Here is a 16,965-nt window from a genome sequence, read left to right as displayed (position 1 = left end):
CTTTATATCATTATCAACTCTTATACCTAAATATTTTATACCATTTGCCGGCCATCTAAATTGAGTTATTAATCGACATTGACTATAATCTCCTTTAGTAAGAGGTAAAATTTCACTTTTATCCCAATTTATTTTGTAACCTGATATTTTCCCATATTCTTCTAATCTATAGGATAATTTACGCAACGAGTGCAATGGGTTTGTTAAATAAAGCAGAACATCATCAACAAATAAGATAATCTTGTATTCTTCCTGATTAACTCTGAAACCCTTAATATCTGGGTCCATTCTAATTAATTCAGCTAATGGTTCTATCGCCAACACAAATAAAGCAGGTGATAATGGACAACCTTGCCCTTGTTAACTGAAATGGTGTTGAAATTTGACCATTTGTCACTACTTTAGAGATATTATGAACTAGGTGAAAGATGACATAAGGTCCTTGCATGGCAGTTAAAAACAGACCAGACTTCTAAAACGATAAATGCAATTCGAACAAGAGTAAATAAAATTACTTATAAACCTTTAGAAATTAATGAAACTTTCAAGAATTTTTATTCTGAATTGTATCAATCAGAATCACAAAATGATAATGTCAAGATAGAAAGGTTTTTATCACAAATAACTCTTCCAAAATTAAATACGGAAGAACAGAAGGGATTAGATATGCTTTTTACATTAAAAGAGGTTGAAGAAGCTCTGGGATCATTTCAAAGCAATAAATCTCCAGGAGATTTCAACCTGAATTTTATAAAAAGTTTAAAGATTTATTAATTCCTCCTTTTGTGGAGTTAATACATCAAGCGTAAAGAACTCATAAACTTCCAGAATCTTTTTTGACAGCTATTTTAATAGTATTGCCAAAGAAAGATAGAGATCTTTTAAAGCCAACATCATATAGACCTATTTCTTTGTTAAACACTGATTATAAAATAATAGCAAAAATCTTATCTAACAGACTATCTAAATACTTACCAAAATTAATACATATGGATCAAACAGAATTTATTAAAAATAGACAATCGGCAGATAATGTAACTCGGTTATTTAGTATAATTCATTTGGCTCAAAAGAGGGAGGAAATTAGTGTGGCAGTTGCTTTAGATGCAGAAAAAGCATTTGATAGATTGAATGGGATTTTTTATTTAAGGTATTGGAAAAATATGGATTAGGGGTATCTTTTATAAAATGGATTAAAATAACTGTTGAGATAAGCTGCCGAACTAACTGCCAAGGATTCAGAAGTGCGGGAACAGGAAGAAAGGAGAGAACGGTCCAGCAGATTGAAGCTGAATCCCGAAACGATTTATGGAGCCAGCCCAAAACGAGAATCAGGTGCCTCAATTAAGGCAGCCACTGGACCCAGGGAAAACAGGAAATCCCGGAATGAGGATCGATGAACCGGACCGTAAACCGGAACGCGGATTTCACGGACCGGACCATGACACTCACTCCAGTACAATCGCATGTTTATTGTGATTGTTTTTCTCAGTTAATGTGAGAGGGGGTAAGTTCAAAGGAGATGTGAGAGGCAAGTTCATTCACACAGAGATTGGTGGGTGTCTGGAATGCCTGGGCTGATGGTAGAGGCAGATACATTAGACACTTTTAAGAGACGCTGAGACAGGCACATAAATGTGAAGAACATGGAGGGAGATGGACATTGTGCAGGCACAAGGAATCAGTTTAGTGGCCATTTGGTTGCTAATTTATTTGGCTGAGCTCAACATGATGGGCCGAACTTTGTTGACGTTCTTTGTTACGTCAGTAATATTTCAATGTTATTTTCAGTTCGGTGCATTGTTTTACCGTACCGAGCTGCAGAAATCCTTTCAGCCTTTTGTCCAACTTTGCAAACTCATTCCTGATTCCCACATCACTCTCTGGGACTGGGAGCCTTTCCCCATCACCAGGTCTGAGGAACAGCGGGGAATCCTCTGTCACGGTTTCCTTCTCTGTGAGTTCTGTGATTTCCTGTAAACATGGAACGTGTTGAGTGACAGACTGAGTGAAAGAGAATGGAGAAGACATTATCTGCTCAGTGATGAAACGTCCCAGTGACTTTGATCACAGGAACAGTTACTGGGCAGCCCCTTTATCTATTCTGTAAATTACCGGGTTCGGTAATTAGCAGCAAAGCACATGACTGTGGAAATTACAAATCAGAATATTATTAGAGTCACAGAGCCCAGCAGCACTGGAACAGGCTTTTCGGCCCTTCTAGTCAATACCGACCCGTTTTTGTTTTTACTGCCAACTACCTGCATACACTTCCCATCCATGTCCTTACCCAAATTTCTCTTTAGTGTCTAACTCGAACCCACATCCACCACTTCCACTGGCAGCTCATTCCACACCCTCACCAAACTCTGAGTGAAGAATTCCCCTTCAGATTCCCGAAAAAAATTCACATTTCACCCTGAAATATCAAGTGTGACACTGGGAGAGTGGGTCTGGAACCGGAGGAAATAGCAGAGGTACTTAATGAATACTTTACTTCAGTATTCACTATGGAAAAGGATCTTAGTGATTGTAGTGATGACTTGCAGCAGACTGAAAAACTTGAGCATGTAGATATTAAGAAAGAGGATGTGCTGCAGCTTTTGGAAAGCATCAAGTTGGATAAGTCGCGGGTATTGGATAAGATGTACCCCGTCTACTGTGAGATGCGAGGGGGGAGATTGCTGAGCCTCTGGCAATGATCATCAATGGGGACCAGAGAGTTTCCGGAGGATTGGAGGGTTGCGGATGTTGTTCCTTTACTCAAGAAAGGGTGTAGAGATAGTCCAGGAAATTATAGACCAGTGATTCTTACCTCAGTGGTTGGTAAGTTGATGGAGAAGTTCCTGAGAGGCAGGATTTATAAACATTTGGAGAGGTATAATATGACTAGTAATAGTCAGCATGACTTTGTCAAGGACAGGTCGTGCCTTACGAGCCCGATTGAATTTTTTGATGATGTGACTAAACACATTGATGAAGAAAGAACAGTAGATGCAGTGTATATGGATTTCAGCAAGGCATTTGATAAGGTAACCCATGTAAGGCTTATTGAGAAAGTAAGGAGGCATGGGATCCAAGGGGACATTGCTTTGTGGATCCAGAACTGGCTTGCCCACTGAAGGCAAAGAGTGGTTGTAGATGGGTCATATTCTGCATGGAGGCCGGTGACCAATGGAGTGCCTCAGGGATCTGTTCTGGGACCCTTACTCTTTGTGTTTTTTATAAATGACCTGGATGAGGAAGTGGAGGGATGGGTTGGTAAGTTTGCTGATGACACAAAGGTTGGATGTTTTGTGCATAGTGTGGATGGCTGTCAGAGTTTACAGCGGGACATTGATAGGATGCAGAACAGGGCTGAGAAGTGGCAGATGGAGTTCAGCCCAGGTAAGTGTGAAGTGGTTCATTTTAGTAGGTCAAATATGATGGCAGTGAAAATGTCGGGACTGAGATGAGGGGAAATGTCTCCACGCCGAGGGGGGTAAATGTCTGTAAATCCCCACCACAGAGGGCGGTGATGACTCGGTGATCGTCCTCACATAAAACAGAGGCTGGCAGATTTGTGGAGTCCCAAGGGATCGAGAAAATGAGGATCGGTAGAAGCATGCGGCTGAGATGGGAGAGTAGCCTCCATCTTGCTGATGGTTAAAGGGGCCGAATGACCTCCTCCTGTTGTTTCTCACTTAATGTTTCAGTGTTCCTGTCCAGTGAGGCCAGAGGAATTTGAATAGAAATGAGTGTTTATAAACATAGACTGATTTAAATGACAAACACGAGGAAATTTGCAGATGCTGGAAATTCAAGCAACACACAAAATGCTGGTAGAACACAGCAGGTTAGGCAGCATCTATAGGGAGAAGCGCTGTCCACGTTTCGGAACGTTTCAGGACTGTCGAAGGGTCTCGGCCCGAAGCGTCGACAGTGCTTCTCCCTATAGATGCTGTCTGACCTACTGAGTTCCACCAGCATTTTGTGTGTGTTGACTGATTTAAAAGAAACCAGCTCATTTTCTGTGTGGGTCTGAATTGTGTGTCGGGATGGAAAGTGAATCAGAACTATAACTCTGAGAACTCTGTGACCTGGGACTGGAGGGAAAGGGATCGATGAAGATATGGCGGAAAATCTAAATACGTATGGAAATGATATAGGGAAATAATGAAATAATGTGGGGAATGCGGCGGTGGGTAGGGCAATATGTGAAGGGCGAGGAACAGTCACCGGTCACATGGGAGACCCTCCAGCGAAATGCCGCATTTGCGGGTTTGTTTCCGTGGCCCCGCCCACCGCCTGTGACGCAAGAAGAAGCACATTGCGCATGCTCACAGGCCCGAGCCGGGCAGTGATGTTTTTTCGCTCTTTGTGGAAGTGGGTCAGCGGTGGGTCGGGGATCGGGATCGGGATCGGGAGGGGGTCCTCGCCCCCTTGGACGGGGAGCCGGAGACGGATTATTCTCTGCGGGGCAACACCAACAATTTCCCTTCGGTGAGTATTGAAGCCGGTCCCGAGCGGGGAGGTCTGACGTTGAGTGGTGAGTTAACTTTCCCGAACTCAAACAAGAGAAAATCTGCAGATGCTAGAAATGCGAGCAACGCGCACAAAATGCTGGAGGAACTCAGCAGGCCGGGCAGCATCTAGGGGAAGAATACAGTCGACATTACCGGCCGAAACCCTTCGGCAGGACTGGAGAATAAAAGGTGGGGGTGGGGAGGGAGAGAGAAACACAAGGTGATCGGTGAAACCTGAAGGGGGAGGGGATGAACTTTCCCGAACTGGCGGCCTCGCCTCGCTTCCTTCACAGAATCTGCCGGGGTCGGTCCGGGTTGTGAGACCTTCACACCGAACCGTCTGAGATGAGCCGCCGCTCAGCCCCTGTTGTTCTGGTCCTATTAGCAGGATGACGTAAAATATATTTCTATCTTGTTACTGACAGAGAATTGTATAATTGCTGTTCTGTGTGTTATCTGAATGCACTTGCCTGTGATGCTGCTACAAGTCAGTGTTTTCTGTAACTGTACCATCCCGTACTTGTGCACTTGGTAATAAATTCAACAGGACATGAGAAATCTCAGTGAGATTTGATTAGTGATGATCATCTTGTCAGCTCGGTTGGTCGAATGTATGAGACAGTATACTGTTAAATGCAAAACCCTGAACAGTGTTGATGATCAGAGGGATTTTAGACTCCAAGTTCATCGCTCCCTGAGAGAGACTGCACAGATTGATCGGGTGTTTAAGAAGGCAAATGGTGTGGTTGTATTTATCAGTTGAAGCATTGAGTTCAAAAGTCGGGAAGTTGTGCTGCAGCTTTATAAAACTAGTTAGACCACATCTGGAGTGTTTCATACAGTTCTGGTCGCTCCCATTCTCGGAAGGATGTCGGGGCTTTGGAATGGGCGCAGAAAAGGTTTACCAGGATATTGCCTGGATTAGAGGGCCTGAGCTTTAACGGGAGGTTGGACAAAATTGTGTCGTTTTCTCCGGAGCCGTGCCGGCTGGGGTGAGACAGGATAGACGTTTATAAGATTACCAGAGGATTAGAAGCCATGTCTCAGAAAGGCAGCATCCATTATCAAGGACCTCCAGCACCCAGGGCATGTGGTTTTCTCAATGTTACCAGCAGGTAAGGAGGTACAGAAGTCTGAAGGCTCACACTCAGTAATTCAGGAACAGTTTCTTCCCCTCTGCCATCCGATTGCTAAATGGATATTGAACCCTTGAACACTACCTCACATTTAAAATATATAGTATTTGTTTGTTGCACGATTTTTAATTTATTCACAGAAACATAGAAAACCTACAGCACAATACAAGACCTTTGGCCCACAAAGTTGTGCCAACATGTCCCTACCTTAGTTATTACTATGGTTACCCATAGCCCTCTATTTTTCTAAGCTAGTATTTCTTTATTTTTCTCCAGTGTCTCCAGGTACCTATCCAAAAGACCATATTCTACCCACCTCCACCACCGTTGCCGGTAGCCAATTCCACACACTCACCACTCTCTGAGTAAAAAAACTTATCCGTAACATTTCCTCTGCAACTACTCCCCAGCACCTTAAACCTGTGCTGTCTTTTCATAACCATTTCAGACCTGGGAAAAAGTCTCTGACTATCCACACGATCAATGCCTCTCATCATCTTATACACCTCTATCAGGTCACCTCTCATCGTCCGTTGCTCCAAGTAGAAAAGGCTGAGTTCACTCAAACTATTCTAATAAGGCATGCTCCACAATCCAGGCAACATCTGTGTAAATATCCTCTGCACCATTTCTATGGTTTCCACATGCTTCGTGTAGTGAGGCAACCAGAATTGAGCACAGTGGGGTGTGACCAGCATCACATATAGCTGCAACATTACCTCTCGGCTCCTAAATTCAATCCCACGATTGATGAAGGTCAATGTATCATATGCCTTCTTAACCACAGAGTCAACCTGCGTAGCAACTTTGAGTGTCCTATGGACTGGGACCCCAGGATCCCTCTGATCCTCCACACTGCCAAGAGTCTTACCATTAATGTTATATTCTGCCATCATGTTTGACCTAACAAAATGAACCACTTCACACTTATCTTGTTTGAACTCCATCTGCCACTTTTCAGCCCATTTTTGCATCCTATCAATGTCCCACTGAAACCTCTGACAGCCCTCCACACTATCCACAACTCCGCCAACCTTTGTGTCATCAGCAAATTTGCTAACCCATCCCTCCACTTCCTCATCCAGGTCATTTATCAAAATCACAAAGAGTAAAGGTCCCAGATATACTGTAAATGATTTAGTTGTTTATTTTTATTATTTTATTTTGGTTTTTTTTTCCTTCTATAATATGTATTGCATTGAACTGCTGCTGCACAGTTTTCAAATTTCATGACACACACCGGTGATAATAAACCTGATTCTGATTCTGAGTGGACAGACAATCTATTTCTCCTGGGAGTTGAAATGTCTAATATATTTAAGGTGAGAGGAGATGTAAGCAGCAAGTTTGTTTCTTTACACAGAGTGGTGGGTAGCTGGAAAACTCTGCCTGGGGTGGGAGACCCCCTGGTCACGTGATCCCGTTTGCCCCTCCCATTTAACAGCAGATGGGCAACAGCTGTGCATCTGTTCCTGAGGTCCTGCCCTCCGGATGATGTGACACTCACTTCGCGCATGCTCTCTGTCTCCGGCCGGGCGGTGTTTTCTTTTCCGGTCAGTGCTGAAGTGCATCATCTGTGGGATCGAGGGAAGGGTCCTCACCTCCTGGGTGGGGGAGCCAGGGGTCGGGATCACTGTCTGTGGGCCGAAGATATTGCGTTCCCATCGGTGAGTATTGAGACCGATCCTGAGCGGGGAGATCCGATGTTGGCCGTGAGCCCCGAACTGAGGACCAATTACTCATTTATTTTCTGATTATCTGGGCTGGTCAAAAATGTGTCGACTTCACTTAATCTGCATTGAACGATCCAAACCTGGAGCCCAGGCTGTCTATTTCCGCAGAGCTGAAATGGGAGACCCACCAACAGGTCACATGAGGCTGTTTACCGTCGATCAGCCCTACCCTTCACTTTGTGATGCAAGATGACGTGGTGTGTGCTCAGAGTCCCCGGGTGGGTCAGGATGCTTCCTCTATGTTGTGTTGGGGGATCTGACATTGGTCACTGAGTCCCGTTAACTTCCCCCAACTCGCCACGCTTCCTGAGGCTGCTCACATTTGTCCTTGAGCTTTGTGGCTGTTGTGTCTTCTCCTGGACTGGGGTGGGTGAGAAAGGAGAACGTCCCAGGTTTTGGGGATCTTTGTTTTCACTGCCTGCTTTACCGAGGGACTGGGAAGTCTAGGGGGGAGAATGGTTTCTGTGATGTGCACGTGGCCGAGTGGTTTAGCAATCTGAAGGTCATGAGTTTGAGCCTCAGGCCAGGCAGTGCGTTGTATCCTTGAGCATGGCACTTAACCACACATTGCTCCTGCACATTTATAGCCCAGATGGATCAAATCACCTAATCCTGTTCCTGTGTCTTATGTATTACCATGACAGAATGATGGCTCCTTCTTATCCCATATTGTTTTGTGATGTGTGAGGGGCAATGAAAGATTGTTCACTGAGATTATTATATTTGGCTTCAACGTTTAAATTTCAGTGAGTTTTGTTCTTAGTAACATTAAGCAGAAATGTTTGGTTCTCCTTTTCATTGTTATGTGCTTCATTATCTCTCTGGTTAGTGTTAGACCTGCGGTGAGAGGTTTATTGGAAGAAAAACCCCAACTGGAAGCAAACCACAGCTGAAGACGTGGGAACAGCAACAAGTGAACTGGCCCGAGGACTGAGAGCATCAACTGGAGAGAACAACTCTGAATCAGCTGACTTGGAGTTCCCAGTGAGTCAGTGAGGAGGAAGTTTGGTGAGTCTCATTTACTCAAACACTGGTCATTTATACATTACACACCTGTACAATAGAAGGTGGGAAATAGTTGGTGAGACTGAATGTGCCCAGAAGAACCATTTATGACTCTGTCAGACACAGTTGCAATCACACCAGGTCTGGTAATGTGCTTCCAGCAGCCCAGCCCTTTAAAATCACTCGCATTTTGTGGAAGTCAAATCTGGATAAAGTGGTGGAAATCGGGCAGAATCTCAAGTTGCTGGAGATCTGCACTAAAAACTGAAAATGAAGTCATCCTGACAAAATGTTATTAACCTGAATTGTAAAGATTGTTCCTCTCCCCACAGCTGTTCCTTACATGCTGAGAAGTTTGGTAATTCCAATTTCTTTTTATTATATTCACTCTGGATTGGTTTATGTTTCCTGAAATGTACCAGTTTTAATGTGGTAGTGGAAATGGCTCACTCTGTGATAGTTGAACAATAAAGTAACCACAACTTTTCCCTGCAAATTACCTTGGAGCCAATTAGTTTGTTATTCCTAGAAATGTGTTCAGTACAGTTGTTGTGAACAAGGTTTACAGAATAATCTCAGGAATGTTCGGCGTTATGTATCAGGAGCATTTGATTGTTTTGGACCTGTGCTCAATGGAGTTCGGAGGGACGGTGGGGGTGGTGGGGGGATGTTTGGTTAAGTAAACCTACCAAATGCTGAAAAGAGTGGATACAGTGGACATGGAGAGCATGTTTCCATTAGACTGTGATCTGACAGCAAAGTCTCGGAATAAAGAAGCTTCCCTTTAAAACTGAGTGGAGAAAAAAATTTGGCCAGAAGATGTCTGATCTGTGGAATTTGTTGCCACAGAGGTTGGTTGAAGCTGCCATTTGGGTATATTTATGACAGAGATTAACATATTGATGATTGCTGAACAGCTCAGGGTTGCAGGAGGAAGGCAGGAATATGGTGTTGGAATGAAAATCAGCTGTGGTTAAATGGTGGGGCAGACCAGATGGATTGAATCACCTAATTCTGTTCCTGACTGCATGATGGCTGCTCCTTATCCTATATTGTTTTGTTCTTAGTAACATTAACCAGAAATGTTTGGTTCTCCTTTTTATTGTTATTGTACTTCATTGTCTCTCTGGTTAAAGTTAGACCTGCGGTGTGAGGTTCATTGGAAGAAAAACACCAACAAGAAGCAAACCACGGCTGAAGACGAGGGAACAGCAACAAGTGAACCAGCCTGAGGACTGAGAGCATTAACTGGACAGAACCCTTCTGACTCGAGACTCTGAGATTCCATTGATTCAGTCAGGAGAAAGTTTGGTGAGTCTCATTTACTCAAACACTGGTCCTTTAGACATTACATACCTGTATAAGGGAAGGTGGGATATAGTAGGAGTGAGACTGAATGTGCCCATAAGTACCAATTATGTCTCTGTCAGACCCAGTTGCAATCACTCCAGGTCTGGTAATGAACTTCTAGCAGCCCAGCCCTTTAAAACCACTCCTATTCTGTGGAAGTCAAATCCGGATAAAGTCACTCAGAGACCGTACGGTACAAACTCTTTAATCCAAGCACCCGGGGCTTACTTAGTTAGTCGCTCAAACGGGAACAGTCTGTGACAGTTCCCACCAAATCCACTAACTGACTAACAATTCCCCTTACACCACAGATATATCCATCCATATACACCCCACACAAGACAGGCTGGAGCCAAAGATATAGACAATAGACAATAGGTGCAGAAGTAGACCATTCGGCCCTTCGAGCCTGCACCGCTATTTTGAGATCATGGCTGATCATCTACTATCAATACCCGGTTCCTGCCTTGTCCCCATATCCATTGATTCCCCTATCCATAAGATACCTATCCAGCTCCTTCTTGAAAGCATCCAGAGAATTGGCCTCCACTGCCTTCTGAGGCAGTGCATTCCAGACCCCCACAACTCTCTGGGAGAAGAAGTTTTTCCTTAACTCTGTCCTAAATGACCGACCACTTATTCTCAAATCATGCCCTCTGCTACTGGACTCTCCCAGCATGTGGAACATATTTCCTGCCTCTATCTTGTGCAATCCATTAATAATCTTACATGTTGCAATCAGATCCCCTCTCAATCTCCTTAATTCCAGCGCGTACAAGCCCAGTCTCTCTAACCTCTCTGCATAAGACAGTCTGGACATCCCAGGAATTAACCTTGTGAATCTATGCTGCAGTTCCTCTACAGCCAGGATGTCCTTCCTTAACCCTGGAGACCAAAACTGTACACAATACTCCAGGTGTGGTCTCACCGGGGCCCTGTACAAATGCAAGAAGATTTCCTTGCTCTTGTACTCAATTCCCTTTGTAATAAAGGCCAACATTCCATTAGCCTTCTTCACTGCCTGCTGCACTTGCTCATTGACCTTCAGTGACTGATGAACAAGGACTCCTAGATCTCTTTGTATTTCTCCCTTATCTAACTTTACACAGTTCAGATAATATTCTGTCTTCCCGTTCTTACTCCCAAAGTGGATAACCTCACACTTATTCACATTAAACGCCAACTGCCAAGTATCTGCCCACTCACCCAGCTTATCCAAGTCACCTTGAATTCTCCTAACATCCTCATCACATGTCACACTGCCACCCAGCTTAGTATCATCAGCAAACTTGCTGATGTTATTCTCAATGCCTTCATCTAAATCGTTGACGTAAATCGTAAACAGCTGTGATAGATAGATAGATAGATGGATAGATACTTTATTCATCCCCATGGGGAAATTCAACATTTTTTCCAATGTCCCATACACTTGTTGTAGCAGAAACTCATTACATACAATCCTTAACTCAGTAATAATATGATATGCATCTAAATCACTAACTCAAAAAAAGCATTAATAATACCTTAAAAAAAAGTTCTTAAGTCCTGGCAGTTGAATTGTAAAGTCTAATGGCATTGGGGAGTATTGACCTCTTCATCCTGTCTGAGGAGCATTGCATCGACAGTAACCTGTCACTGAAACTGTGTCTCTGGATGGTGCTATGTAGAGGATGTTCAGGGTTTTCCATAATTGACCATAGCCTACTCAGCGCCCTTCGCTCAGCTACCGATGTTAAACTCTCCAGTACTCGTTAAACTCTCCAGTACTTTGCCCACGACAGAGCCCGCCTTCCTTACCAGCTTATTAAGACATGAGGCGTGCTTCTTCTTAATGCTTCCTCCCCAACACGCCACCACAAAGAAGAGGGCGCTCTCAACAACTGACCTATAGAACATCTTCAGCATCTCACTGCAGACATTGAATGACGCCAACCTTCTAAGGAAGTACAGTCGACTCTGTGCCTTCCTGCACAAGGCATCTGTGTTGGCAGTCCAGTCTAGCTTCTCATCTAACTGTACTCCCAGATACTTGTAGGTCTTAACCTGCTCCACACATTCTCCATTAATGATCACTGGCTCCATATGAGGCCTAGATCTTCTAAAGTCCACCACCATCTCCTTGGTCTTGGTGATATTGAGACGCATGTAGTTTGAGTTGCACCATATCACAAAGTCCTTTATCAGTTTCCTATACTCCTCCTCCTGTCCATTCCTGACACACCCCACTATGGCTGTGTCATCAGCGAACTTCTGCACATGGCATGACTCCGAGTTATATTGGAAGTCTGATGTGTGCAGGGTGAACAGGACCGGAGGTCCCAATACCGAGCCCTGTGGCACCCCACTAGTCACCACCTGCCATTCCGAGAAACACCCATTCAGAGCTATCCTTTGCTTTCTATCTGCCAACCAGTTTTCTATCCATGTCAATGTCTTCCCCCAATGCCATGAGCTTTGATTTTACCCATCAATCTCCTATGTGGGACTTTATCAAATGTCTTCTGAAAATCGAGGTACACTACATCCACTGGATCTCTCTCGCCTAACTTCCTGGTTACATCCTCGAAAAACTCCAGTAGATTAGTAAAGCATGATTTACCCTTGGTAAATCCATGCTGGCTCGGCCCAATCCTATCACTGCTATCTAAATATGCCACTATTTCATCTTTAATAATGGACTCTAGCATCTTCCCCACTACTGATGTTAGGCTGACAGGTCGATAGTTCTCTGTTTTCTCCCTCCTTCCTTTCTTAAAAAGTGGGATAACATTAGCCATTCTCCAATCCTCAGGAACTGATCCTGAATCTAAGGAACATTGGAAAATGATTACCAATGCATCCGCAATTTCCAGGGCCACCTCCTTTAGTACCCTAGGATGCAGACCATCTGGACCTGGGGATTTGTCAGCCTTCAGTCCCATCACTCTACTCATCACCATTTCCTTCCTAATGTCAATCTGTTTCATTTCCTCTGTTACCCTATGTCCTTGGCCCAAACATACATCTGGGAGATTGCTTGTGTCTTCCTAAGCAAAGACAGATCTAAAGTACTTATTAAATTCTTCTGCCATTTCTCTGTTTCCCATAACAATTTCACCCAATTCATTCTTCAAGGGCCCAACATTGTTCTTAACTGTCTTCTTTCTCTTCACATACCTAAAAAAGCTTCTACTATCCTCCTTTATATTCCGGGCTAGCTTGCGTTCGTACCTCATTTTTTCTCCCCGTATTGCCTTTTTAGTTAAGTTCTGTTGTTCCTTAAAAATTTCCCAATCATCCATCCTCCCACTCACCTTAGCTCTGTCATACTTACTTTTTTTTAATGCTATGCAATCTCTAACTTCCTTTGTCAACCACTGTGGCCCCTTTCCCCACTTTGAATCCTTCCTTCTCCTGGGGATGAACTGATTTTGCACCTTGTACATTATTCCCAAGAATACCTGCCATTGCTGTTCCACTGTCTTTTCTGCTAGGATATCTGTCCAGTTAACTTTGGCCAGCTCCTCCCTTATGGCTCCATAGTCTCCTTTGTTCAACTGCAACACGGATACCTCTGAGCTGCCCTTATCCTTCTCAAATTGCAGATAAAAACTTATCATATTATGATCACTACCTCCTAATGGACCTTTACTTAAGATCGCTGAACAAATCCTTTTCATTACATAACACTAAATCCAGAATAGCCTTGTCCCTGGTCGGCTCTCGTACAAGCTGTTCCAAGAATGCATATTTACTACATGACAGGCTGGAGCCCCTAAAGACAAACTACTAAATAGTCATAATGGTTTAAAAACAGAGAACAGACTGAAGCTGTCCTATCTCTACATGTGAATGCGCAAGGAGATAAGATAGATAGATAGATAGATAGATAGATAGATAGATACTTTATTCATCCCCATGGGGAAATTCAACATTTTTTCCAATGTCCCATACACTTGATCTTGAAGCATCTTAAGCATCTTGAAACCCTAGCTAGCTACCCGCAAGAAGAAACATGGCTCAGCACATCGGTTGATCATCAGCAGTTTCTTTCAGAAAACCTGGCTGCTATTGTTTAATGAAGTGTCAACCATTTTACAGACTTTATCATTCCCTCCTTTTGATCATTACATTACCAACAACACAGTAACATTTTACAGAGAAGGCAACTGACGACAGCATTGACTTATCAGTGGGTAAAGACAGTGTACAACAGTAATTGTAACAAAGATATGTACAACTATTAGGACATAATGCAGTATCATGCCCCACATATTACCAAACAGGCCTTCAAAGATCACCATTTCGACCCTTTGGTGAACCTGTGTAAATCCTGCCCTACTTTCTTGATGCTGTCAGTCTCCTTTGCAGTGTGCTCGGAGAGGGGTGTAATGTTAGTAGATTCATCAGGGATATACGTGCAGCATTCTGTGTCAATAACAGCACAGGTTCCCTCTTTCTCAGCTGGGATAAACTCTAAAGCTGTACGATTCTGTAGGACTGTTTGCCAGATTGCAATCATTTTAGTGGATATTTCTGTTACTTGGGCCTGTGTTTCTGACAGGGCCCCTGCAGTATTGTGGCCAGCTCCTCAAGTGCTGTATCCAAATTGATTATCTGTCATGAATTCCTGGCTACTCTATAGGAGAGAAAAGTAATCATCCAAAATCAATCAGTCTCAGTTGTTCCTCTCCGCTGCTGGGCACCTGCAGGTATGGCCAGGATGCATGTTTCCCAGTATTGGAAGTTCCGTTTGGTGGGGGCCTGAGACACCATTGCCCAAAACACTGACAGCCACAGTCATCTCTGACTGGACCACAGGTCCTCATCTCAATTCCCCGGGTGTTATTTGAGAAAGCCCAGGCTGACAGTTCCTCACTCTGGTTGAGCGGGAATACTGACATTGGAAGCATAGTTTTACCATGCTGTGGAATCTCAGCACAAACCCAGCAGGCCCCTAGTTCTACCTGTTTGGCATAGGTATGACAGAAAGACAGAAATGCGTTAACATGGGTGCACCCGGATGCTGGGGTGAGCCCTCTCAAAGACATAAACTTGAACACCAATACACAATAGGTGCAGAAGTAGACCATTCGGCCCTTTGAGCCTGCACCGCCATTTTGAGATCATGGCTGATCATCTACTATCAATACCCAGTTCCCGCCTTGTCCCCATATCCATTGATTCTGCTATCCATAAGATACCTATCTAGCTCCTCCTTGAAAGTATCCAGAGAATTGACCTCCACTGCCTTCCGAGGCAGTGCATTCCAGACCCCCACAACTGTCTGGGAGAAGAAGTTTTTCCTTAACTCTGTCCTAAATGACCTACCCCTTATTCTCAAACCATGCCCTCTGGTACTGGACTCTCCCAGCATCTGGAACATATTTTCTGCCTCCATCTTGTCCAATCCCTTAATAATCTTATATGTTGCAATCAGATCCACTCTCAATCTCCTTAATTCCAGCGTGTACAAACCCAGTCTCTCTAACCTCTCTGCGTAAGACAGTCCTGACATCCCAGGAATTAACCTTGTGAAATAACGCTGCACTTACTCTACAGCCAGGATGTCCCTTCCTTAACCCTGGAGACCAAAACTGTACACAATACTCCAGGTGTGGTCTCACCAGGGCCCTGTACAAATGCAAGAGGATTTCCTTGCTCTTGTACTCAATTCCCTTTGTAATAAAGGCCAACATTCCATTAGCCTTCTTCACTGCCTGCTGCACTTGCTCATTCACCTTCAGTGACTGATGAACAAGGACTCCTAGATCTCTTTGTATTTCTCCCTTACCTAACTCTACACCATTCGGATAATAATCTGCCTTCCTGTTCTTACTCCCAAAGTGGATAATCTCACACTTATTCACATTAAACGTCTTCTGCCAAGTATCTGCTCACTCATCCAGCCTATCCAAGTCACCCTGAATTCTCCTAACATCCTCATCACATGTCACACTGCCACCCGGCTTAGTATCATCAGCAAACTTGCTGATGTTATTCTCAATGCCTTCATCTAAATCGTTGACGTAAATCATAAAAAGCTGTGGTCCCAATACCGAGCCCTGTGGCACCCCACTAGTCACCACCTGCCATTCCGAGAAACACCCATTCAGAGCTATCCTTTGCTTTCTATCTGCCAACCAGTTTTCTATCCATGTCAATGTCTTCCCCCAATGCCATGAGCTTTGATTTTACCCATCAATCTCCTATGTGGGAATTTATCAAATGTCTTCTGAAAATCGAGGTACACTACATCCACTGGATCTCCCTTGTCTAACTTCCTGGTTACATCCTCGAAAAACTCCAGTAGATTAGTAAAGCATGATTTACCCTTGGTAAATCCATGCTGGCTCGGCCCAATCCTATCACTGCTATCTAAATATGCCACTATTTCATCTTTAATAATGAACTCTAGCATCTTCCCCACTACTGATGTTAGGCTGACAGGTCAATAGTTCTCTGTTTTCTCCCTCCCTCCTTTCTTAAAAAGTGGGATAACATTAGCCATTCTCCAATCGTCAGGAACTGATTCTGAATCTAAGGAACATTGGAAAATGAATACCAATGCATCCGCAATTTCCAGGGCCACCTCCTTTGGTACCCTAGGATGCAGACCATCTGGACCTGGGGATTTGTCAGCCTTCAGTCCCATCACTCTACTCATCACCATTTCCTTCCTAATGTCAATCTGTTTCATTTCCTCTGTTACCCTATGTCCTTGGCCCATCCATACATCTGGGAGATTGCTTGAGTCTTCCTTAGTGAAGACAGATCTACCATACTTATTAAATTCTTCTGCCATTTCTCTGTTTCCCATAACAATTTCACCCATTTTTTTTATTATCAAAAAATATTCAGGATAGTGTGAAAAGTGTGGAATATAAAGCAAGAATACAGTCAGATCATTCCCCTTTGATAATGACAATGATAATGATGTATAAGGAGGAATCAATCTATAGATGGAGATTTAATTCAATTTTATTAAAACGTCAAGATTTTTGTGATTTTATGAAAAAACAGATAAATTTTTTTTGGATACAAATTTACATTCAGTTGTGGATGAAATTGTATTATGGGAAGCGATGAAAGCATATTTAAGGGGTCAGATTATGTTATACATCTAAAATTAAGAAGGAATACATGGCAGAAATAGATCAATTGGTAAAAGATATTATAAAGTTAGAAAAAGAATCTCAAAGATATAAGACAGAAGAAAAACAAAGACAACTTGTTAATAAAAAACTACAATAGAAT

General features: G+C 43.4%; 1 protein-coding gene across 3 annotated transcripts in view; it reads left to right on the top strand.

Moving 5' to 3' along the window:
- The first annotated feature begins 4,350 nt into the window (after positions 1 to 4,350).
- Positions 4,351 to 16,965, top strand: part of LOC140721077 (uncharacterized) — a 35,505-nt gene continuing 22,890 nt past the window's right edge. Inside the window, exons 1-3 of one of the 3 annotated variants that reach the window (XM_073035944.1) lie at positions 4,351 to 4,482; positions 8,204 to 8,382; positions 9,520 to 9,690. The gene's annotated coding sequence lies outside the window, so the exon portion shown is untranslated. Of the gene's footprint in view, positions 4,483 to 8,203; positions 8,383 to 9,515; positions 9,691 to 16,965 lie in introns of all 3 variants that reach the window. The other 2 variants (XM_073035943.1, XM_073035946.1) reach the window with 2 other exon arrangements.

Source organism: Hemitrygon akajei, unplaced genomic scaffold (genome assembly GCF_048418815.1).
Source record: "Hemitrygon akajei unplaced genomic scaffold, sHemAka1.3 Scf000050, whole genome shotgun sequence".
NCBI lineage: Eukaryota > Metazoa > Chordata > Chondrichthyes > Myliobatiformes > Dasyatidae > Hemitrygon > Hemitrygon akajei.
The sequence above is the reverse complement of the archived record's forward strand: the minus strand, read 5'-3'. Positions and strand labels throughout refer to the sequence as shown.